We start from the raw sequence: 8,460 nt of genomic DNA, 5'->3' as shown, positions 1-8,460 counted from the left end.
CTGATTGGATTCCCTTAGGATGTTCTTCGCGGCATGGTCTTTTCTAGTTGGTCGTTTTCTGAGTTTCCTAAGAATGGAACGGAGTAATCGGCTACGGCTATTTTGCTTCCACGATGAACCAGTCTGTCTTTTATTCCGCATAATGAAGCTCTTTCCGTGAATGTGAAGATTGTTAAAGATTCTTTATCTTTTACCTTTATTTTTTACCGGATGATACGAGCATGTACTTATCATTTATTAGCATTTTTCTACACATAACTGCCGAGATAAAATTATTTATAATAAGACTCTACTAGAGCAACTATTTTTTTAAGTTTTACTTTTAGAAGAAAAAGAACAAGATAACATTTTTAAACGGTTCTCTCGGTTGATGCTGTCGCAGAGAAGACGCAGTATTGATCGAGAGATCCAAATTTCTTGGTAGAGACGCAATGCCACCCTCCGCGCATCTCTGACCGCGTTTATACGCGAAAGGGTCGATCTCGCGGAAAGGGAGAGTGAAAGAGAAGGGGAGAAGAAGAGCCTCGCGGCGGTGTTTATCGGACGATGGATACTTTGCGAATCGAACAGTTTTGAATCGCCGATGCGAGCCGAATTAGCCCGAGCACCCTCGAGCCTCGCGCAACGCGATCGATTCAAAATAAACCAGAGGTTTCGCGCTGTCGACCTTCCGCTAAGCTCTCTCTCTCTCTCTCTCTCTCTCTCCCCCTCCTCCTACGTATGTGAAAGATCCGCAGCTTCCCGCGAGATTGGTGCATTGTCCCATATTTAATCAAGAGCTTCGCATCAGCTCGATACAAAGTCGTGACACGTCTAATCCGAAGCTGACATTACGCGCGAACTGGTTTGGGATTTCCGCAATAAGCCACGTGAGAGCTGCTATAGGGATACGAGTTTATAAGATTATGCGGAGAGTTTTCGGTTTACAGAGCGTTGTTTCCCTCGTTAATTTTGCATTTTCACAATCAGAAAGACTGACAATGAGTTATAAATTATGAAGCATCTTTTAAAATTAATTTTTTGGAATTTTAGAGAAAATTTTATATCGTAAACAAAATGAGATTAAATGTTTACTTTTTTGTTGAGATTCACTCTTCTCTCGATGTGTATTTTATGTCTGACAAACTTTTGACAACTTCCTGATTGTCGAATGAGGAGGTCCTTATGAAGATCCTTGACCTGTCTCTCAAAGAAACTGGTAGAGAGAAAAGCATTGTTGCTTTTCTTCTTTCCACATCTTTGTACAACTCTTGTTGAGAGAGCAGATGTACTCTTTGACCTCTCAGCGGTTGTGAGTCGTCTCGTTTGTTCAAGGGCTTGCCACTGCTTCTTATTCTCGTCTCACCGCATCGGAGCAAACTTTCCCCCGGGACCTCGAAACCGCTGTATGAATCGCGTCGACTGTAATTACGATGCTGAAAGTACGTGTTGGATTCTTTCGACAAAGTTGTTCATAGCAGATACTGTTGCTGTTTCCCCCAGGACTATAAGTGCAAACGTTTGCTCTCATCTCACGATTCACTGGATGTACGTTGTTGGAACAACAACAACATATTGCGCTACTTTATAACTCCCCTTATATACTGCCTCTCTTCGCCGCGAAAATTTCCAGACAACTAGACGAAATAAGGCAATCATTCTTACTTGACATTTTCAAGGTGTGTAATAAAATAGCCTGATAGATTATTGTAATAAAAATCACAAGATTAAAGATAAAATTTATGAAATTAAAAATTGCTTAATTTATACTAACTTTTTTTAAATTTATTTTCATAGCAAATTCAGTAATCATCTCAGAAATAATAAATGACATTATTGTGATTTGATTGAAGTGAATTAGAAGAATAATTTTCTTTATTTCGATATTACATTAACAACTTACGGCTGTAATCTTTCTTTTTTTAATATGAAATATTAAAATATGTAATATAAGCTTTGTGCATTTTTTTCTAAATTGAATTTTTTGCACATTTTAAAATTTAAAAATTATTTATAATAAATTATTATAATCACAATAGAGTTTATTTCAAACTGTGCGGCGTTGTAAGTGATTTCTGTAACGCGTCGTTAACATGGGATTCTGCACGAGATGGTAAGCAAGTTCTCAGAGGGAATTATACCAGATGTTGGTAGTCTCAAATCCTGAATGGAACCATTCATAAACACCGATGCTTAAAGATTCATTCCAACAGTGGTTATAGAACTATTAATTGCTAACTTGTTAGATGGCGTCCCTAATCATTTCACATGTAAAATCTCATGTCTATAAGGCAAAGTATGTAAAATGTAAAATATGAAAGTATGTGTTCCTCGACCAGTTCGTCGAATAGAATTTCACATCGAGATTAGAGATCCAATGCGGCATTTCAAAGGTTTATGTACTCACCGTGCGTAACTTACCAATGAGACATTGACTCTTCGTGTCGAGAGTTTAAAGGTTCTTTTCGTAAAAAAAAAAAAAAAAAAGATTAATATTTGATAAACCAAACAAAAGTAGCTGCAATCGTTTGGCTAAGTAACATTTACTCAAATGTATACGTCCGGTCTACATACATGACTCGATCGCTCAAAGCAGCAAGAATTCCTGTTCGTGGTGGAAACGATCAATCATTACGCGATGATTATACATAATGATCACCTGCCATGCATATATCCTAAGAATATTCAATGTCAAGGCTCTTAAAGTAGGCGGTTCCATTCAATGTGAATATATGTTACACTTCTTTTTGCAATAAATAAATAAGAGTCAACGCTCTGCGCTTTTTAATTACACTGTACAACTCACGAGCTAAAACTCTGTTGCATAACAATTAATTGTAACACAGTTTTTCGTAATAAAAAAATTATTAAATTCTTCTCGCCACATATTTCTGCATCTAAAAATAATTTATCACATGTGAATAATATCGTAATGGTACATTGACGCTCTAAATGAAAATTAAACGAATCTCTATAAGAATCAAGTAAATACAATCATTTATATTTTGTCTTAGCCGTATTGACCGTGTCGGAGAAATGGAACCAATAGAGCGATGCGTGTCTGCTTTTGCAGTGGACCTCAATCGCGATCTGGCATCCATAAATCAATTAATTTTAGTTCGATATACGCGCGTCGGGACTAATTTAAATTCTTTCGGGAGCCTCTCTTCGGGATCATTGCGACGGGCCGGTAGTAGTCTGAAAGCTCGTCCACCCGATGTCGAGCGGCGCTTAACCCGTCGGTGGGGACCGATCGGTGACTTACGGAGCCTTGGGAGAAATGTGCGCGAAGCCGCAAAAGAGAGGGAGGGTAGAGGGAAAGTAGCAGACGCCACCTTAAGTATTTCTCATCGAATTCCAAATGGCTGGTTCGTCGTCCGGTCGGTCGGCCGGGAAGAATTCAAACCATGACGAGCAAATGGACGAGCCGCTCGTCGAAAGGGCACAAGAGGAAGGAAAGAGAGAAGGAGAGGAGAGTAATGAGAGAAGGCGAAATAAGCGTCGGTGAAAACCGCGACGTAAGAAGCCGATTGCGAATATTGGCGCTAACCAACCGTCCGGAGCTAATCGATCTCCAGATCGATCGATGAACTCTTGGAATTAGGGACGTCACTTTCCTTCTTTTCGCTAATGTGTATTTCGCGCGAAATTAGCAGAAATCATGAAAAATAAAAATTCTATTCTTCTTTATATGTGAAAATAGTTGGTAAAATATCGCCATTGCATCAACCACTTCAAATGATAAGATGGTCCTAAGCAAAATAGTATATTAGTAAAAGAACCTCAAATATTTTCTAGTTATCAGCAATGGTAGTAAAACATTTAATATACACACTATTGAATAAATTTTTTCTAACATAGGACTTTTAAGAGAGATAAGTTGATTTAAGATCATTTATAATCAAAGCGGCCTGCTTTCATAATGTCTTATCGTAGAGATCACGTTTCTGATGTGTTATTTCAGCCCTATCTTTTGATTCGTAGATCAAATATTCTATCGCTGTTTAACTTTGACGTAAACAGTCGTCGTTCCTTCGTAACCAAGAGTCGTGTTACATTTGCGGGTCAAGGAGAGGCAATTCTCATTCTGCGTCGCGCCATAGCTGACGTTATTTGAATTCGATATAAATTCAGATCCATAAGGCGTTGACTTCTAATCGATAATAATATTAATGACGGCGCGTTTCAACGTTGACACGTTCGGCATTGACACCCTCGTAACAATATAATAAATTCCCCTTTATTCATTGTCAATTTTTCTCGTGACATTTTAGGGATTTATTTTTTTACATACGATGCAGCAGCGCGAGAAGTACGAATAGGAATTATAAAAAAGATTATGAGTGCGGTTGTACCTGATATTAATGATGAGGAGACACGAGTATCGTTTTATAAAAAAAAAATAAATATTTTTTATTTTTTATATTTATGTTTAAAGAATATTTGTTTAATTCAACGATTACATGTATTAATTAATAAGAAGACAAACGCAACTATTATTTCGTATCGGAAGGCGGAACAAGAGTAGCCATTTTGTGTCCCATTGGCTTGTAATAACCGCCACCAAGCGCATCGCGTGCAAGCTAATGAGAGTAATCACTTAATAAAGGCGGCCCGGCATCGCGTGACGTTCTACGCGCGCATAACCGAGAATCAATATTTGATTTTGAGGTTTCGCCGGCACACGCGTTCTTCCTTTTTCTTGCTTTTATTTCTCGCTTTGCGCACTATTGGACGAATGAAGGAAGAAAGAACCGGTACTTTTACATATAATCGGCATTCTATGAAGAATAATGGTTATTTCATTATTCACCGAATAATCGATTTTTCCTTTCTTCTGAAATGCATGCAATCACACAAAATGAATAAATTAATTGTAGAAAAATAATCGTCATAAATTTGCAAATTTTTGCTGCAAAAATTATATTATAATAATTTTCATTAGCTGTTGTTTTTAAGCCGTATTTTGTTATCGTGATGTTATAAATAGTCTTGATGGACAAAAGCAACATGTCAAAATTATACTTGCTCGTTTCATTCGACTTTGACATATAACGTAAGTAATTTATTTAAAAAATTAGTTAAATTACAACGTTTCGGCTGTCATTGCAGCCCTTTTCAAGTAATCTATGAACAATTATATACATATAAATATACTCTTAATGCGCTTAATCATACAAATAATTATAAATTTACAAAAATATATATGTTTACATACCAGATTAATACAATAAATCAAATTTACAGCAAACCCCCGACAAAATTAACCATTGTTTTAATGAACAATGTATAACTGACAGAAGTGAGCACGAAAAAAATAGATGTTGACTGTTAGCAGGAAACTTAGTCACTAACGCGTTGAGAAAATAGAAAACCAGAGTACTGTGTCTTTCGCAATTTTTAAAACGTCAATACAAAGTCAAATAAATAAATAAATAAATAAATAAATATGTAACATATGACAATATAATATATTAAATAGCTTCAAGAACGCGATCATAAATCCCACTGAAATTCTCCGTATCTTTTTGTAAATTAATGCTCTTTCTTTGGTTTTTTATATAGAACATTTCTGCTATTTCTCTTTTTCTTGTTTGTTTTTCTTGATGCAGAATCACAGGAGAATCCCAACGGAACTCATGATCGTTGCAAGTCCGATGCAAACTAACAACTGAGTGTGATGTCGTGTCTTTTTTGATGTTATTTTTATGTTCCTTAATACGTGTTTCTAAATGTCGCTTTGTTTGTCCAATATATGTAGAGTCACAATTCGCGCATTCGATCTTATAAACGACATCGGTTCTTTTTAAGTTGTCAATACTATCTTTTCCTCTTTTTATCAATGTGTCTAATTTTTTAGGAACGGTATATAATACACCGATTCCATGGGGGTTTGCTGTAAATTTGATTTATTGTATTAATCTGGTATGTAAACATATATATTTTTGTAAATTTATAATTATTTGTATGATTAAGCGCATTAAGAGTATATTTATATGTATATAATTGTTCATAGATTACTTGAAAAGGGCTGCAATGACAGCCGAAACGTTGTAATTTAACTAATTTTTTAAATAAATTATTGCCAGTCTGGTCGACTTGAAAATTGGAGGAGAGATTTTCATTATTTATTACTGGCAACTCTTAAGGATTATCATTTATATAACGTAAGATTGAATAGCGACGCTATTCATTACTCTAGAGCAACATTGTTGAAACATTTGACAACCCGTTATTCATCGTTCCAAGAAATCGGACGCGCGTCGTTGCTCCGACTTTTTCCAATTCCGCGTCCTGGCGGTCGGCTCTTTTATTCGTACGCGGTTTTTATTATTATTTCGCGACGATGAGATCCGGCAACGATCAGTTCCCACATGGTGGAATTAGCATCGTGGCGTCATCAGTCACTCGTTTTGACACACCGAAAATAAATAGTCCGACCAATTCGGCGTGTGGAGTGAGCAAGATAGAAGGGGAAAAAAAGAGGTAACAGGACTCGCGTTTTCTCTCGTCCCGTCGATCTCTCGTCGCAATCATCAAGCCTGGCGAGTGCATCCCATGATACGTACCATACATATGTACAACGAATATCCCGTGAAAATCCGAATGGCGCGAACCGCGCGGTGCGAATTTTCCACGCATGATCGCGCCTCTCCATCGATCAAATTTGGCGACGCTCAAGGAAACAGCGAGAGCCGCGTCGGCCGAATTGGTTTCGAGTGGATGCGATCGAGTCCAGAAATCCATTTGTCATCTCGTGCGCGCAGGGGCCCGAGACGCGATCATTTTGCTTCCGAGAGGAGAGACGGGCCTTTTTTTTACGAAAAGGTCGCGAAACCCTCGCTACAACGAGTCTTACGTTCTTCCTCGGGCTTTAATCAACGATTTTTTTGTCGTGGAATTGTTGAGAACGAGGAAACGGCGGGGTGTCCGATCGACGATTCATCAAAATACTTCAACACTCTTGAAAAATTATTTTTCCGAAGTAAAATAAACATTTGCAAAAGCATCAACATTTTTCACTCTTGAAAAATTATTTTTCCGAAGTAAAATAAACATTTGCAAAAGCATCAACATAGTGCGAATATATACGATGCAATAGGTTTATTATTTTCAACTATTTTTTTCGTATTTTCTTTAATCGATATTGTGAATTATGTAATATTAACGGAAATATGTTGCGCGGTAGGAAAGCAAGGGATAATCGTGGTCACGAACAATAGTAAGAAAGAGTTGGTACGGAAAAGAGGGAGGGGAGAACGGGTACCAGGTGAAAATCAAATTTTCATCCAACCGGTCCGTACAAAATTTTAATTTGACGTCTGAAACTGACGACTGAAGGGGTAAAAGTACGAAAAGGGGTGATTATTTCACCCCTTGGGAAAAGATTTTTACGTATAATGCACGTATATATTCGAGACAACGTGCGTTCGCGGGCGAAAGGGTGAGGCCTTACTGCGGCGCAGAGGGGTGAAATCGTAGAAAATGATAAACAGGATGAATCTTATTCAAATAGAGAGACAAGATCCTGGATTTAAGCGGGGAACCCCGGGTATCGTACCGGGTGTCTACCTAGAATCGCGGGATATACCTGAGTCCTGGGAAAAAGGTACGGGACTTTCAACTTTTCTAGCGTTTTTTTACGAAGCATCAAGGGGTCAAATAAAGTGGTGGGATTTAAATAAAGGAGAGTATTCTATTGTGGCACTAAAAGATCTATCCGTTGTTTCTTTTGCAACAAAGAAAATGGAAGTAAATAGCGAGATTTTAAGATTCGCGCAAAATTTTTTATAACTCTACTTTTATATTATAACTATATAGTCTTTTTTAAAAAATAATTATTTATTTGTTTTCTTATTAATTGTATAGAAAATAAAATCTAATGCAATAATAATTGTTTGAAAAAATAATTTTCTCGAGCAAAACTCTACTACAATTTTTATTTTATTTATATGTTACAGATCAACAGAGCAAGCTTGCAATCAACGTTACTTTGCTGTCACGCATCGATTGGTGAATGATAAATTATTATATTTACGAGGTAACGGTTTTGAGTGTCAAAATGTAGACTTAGATTGTGTAAATTGTAGACTGTAGATTGTAGACTGTAGATTGTAGATTGTAGACTGTAGTTAGTTCCGTTACCTCAAAATATGGATGGATTACAAATTACAATAAATTAAGACAAATATTTAATTTATTATAAGATAATAATTTAATTTGAAAATGGAATAAAAACATTTTATAATACATAGTAAATTTAATTTAATCCGTTTGATAAGAACATACTAATGTTTAATTATGATTATAATGTATGATTTATAAATTATTTTGTAAATGATTGTATAATTATAATTATTTATTGTTATAATTTACTTGAATGTAATTTTATACTAATATTTTGTGATCCATTCATTTTTATATTGATTGTTAACTTAGTAGTAAACAGAGAAGCAAAGTTATATTAAAATAAAGTAAAGC

General features: G+C 36.2%; 1 long non-coding RNA gene across 1 annotated transcript in view; it reads left to right on the top strand.

The window, feature by feature from the left end:
• LOC146722882 (uncharacterized) overlaps positions 1 to 8,160 on the top strand; it is a 32,071-nt gene extending 23,911 nt beyond the window's left edge. Inside the window, exon 3 of the long non-coding RNA XR_014924867.1 lies at positions 7,941 to 8,160. This is a non-coding gene — a long non-coding RNA (uncharacterized LOC146722882). The remainder of the gene's footprint in view (positions 1 to 7,940) is intronic.
• Positions 8,161 to 8,460: the final 300 nt, after the last annotated feature.

Source organism: Nylanderia fulva, unplaced genomic scaffold, assembly GCF_048542155.1.
Source record: "Nylanderia fulva isolate GAGA-0341 unplaced genomic scaffold, ASM4854215v1 Scaffold26, whole genome shotgun sequence".
Classification (NCBI taxonomy): domain Eukaryota; kingdom Metazoa; phylum Arthropoda; class Insecta; order Hymenoptera; family Formicidae; genus Nylanderia; species Nylanderia fulva.
Note: the sequence above shows the minus strand (reverse complement) of the source record. Positions and strands in the feature narration are given on the sequence as shown.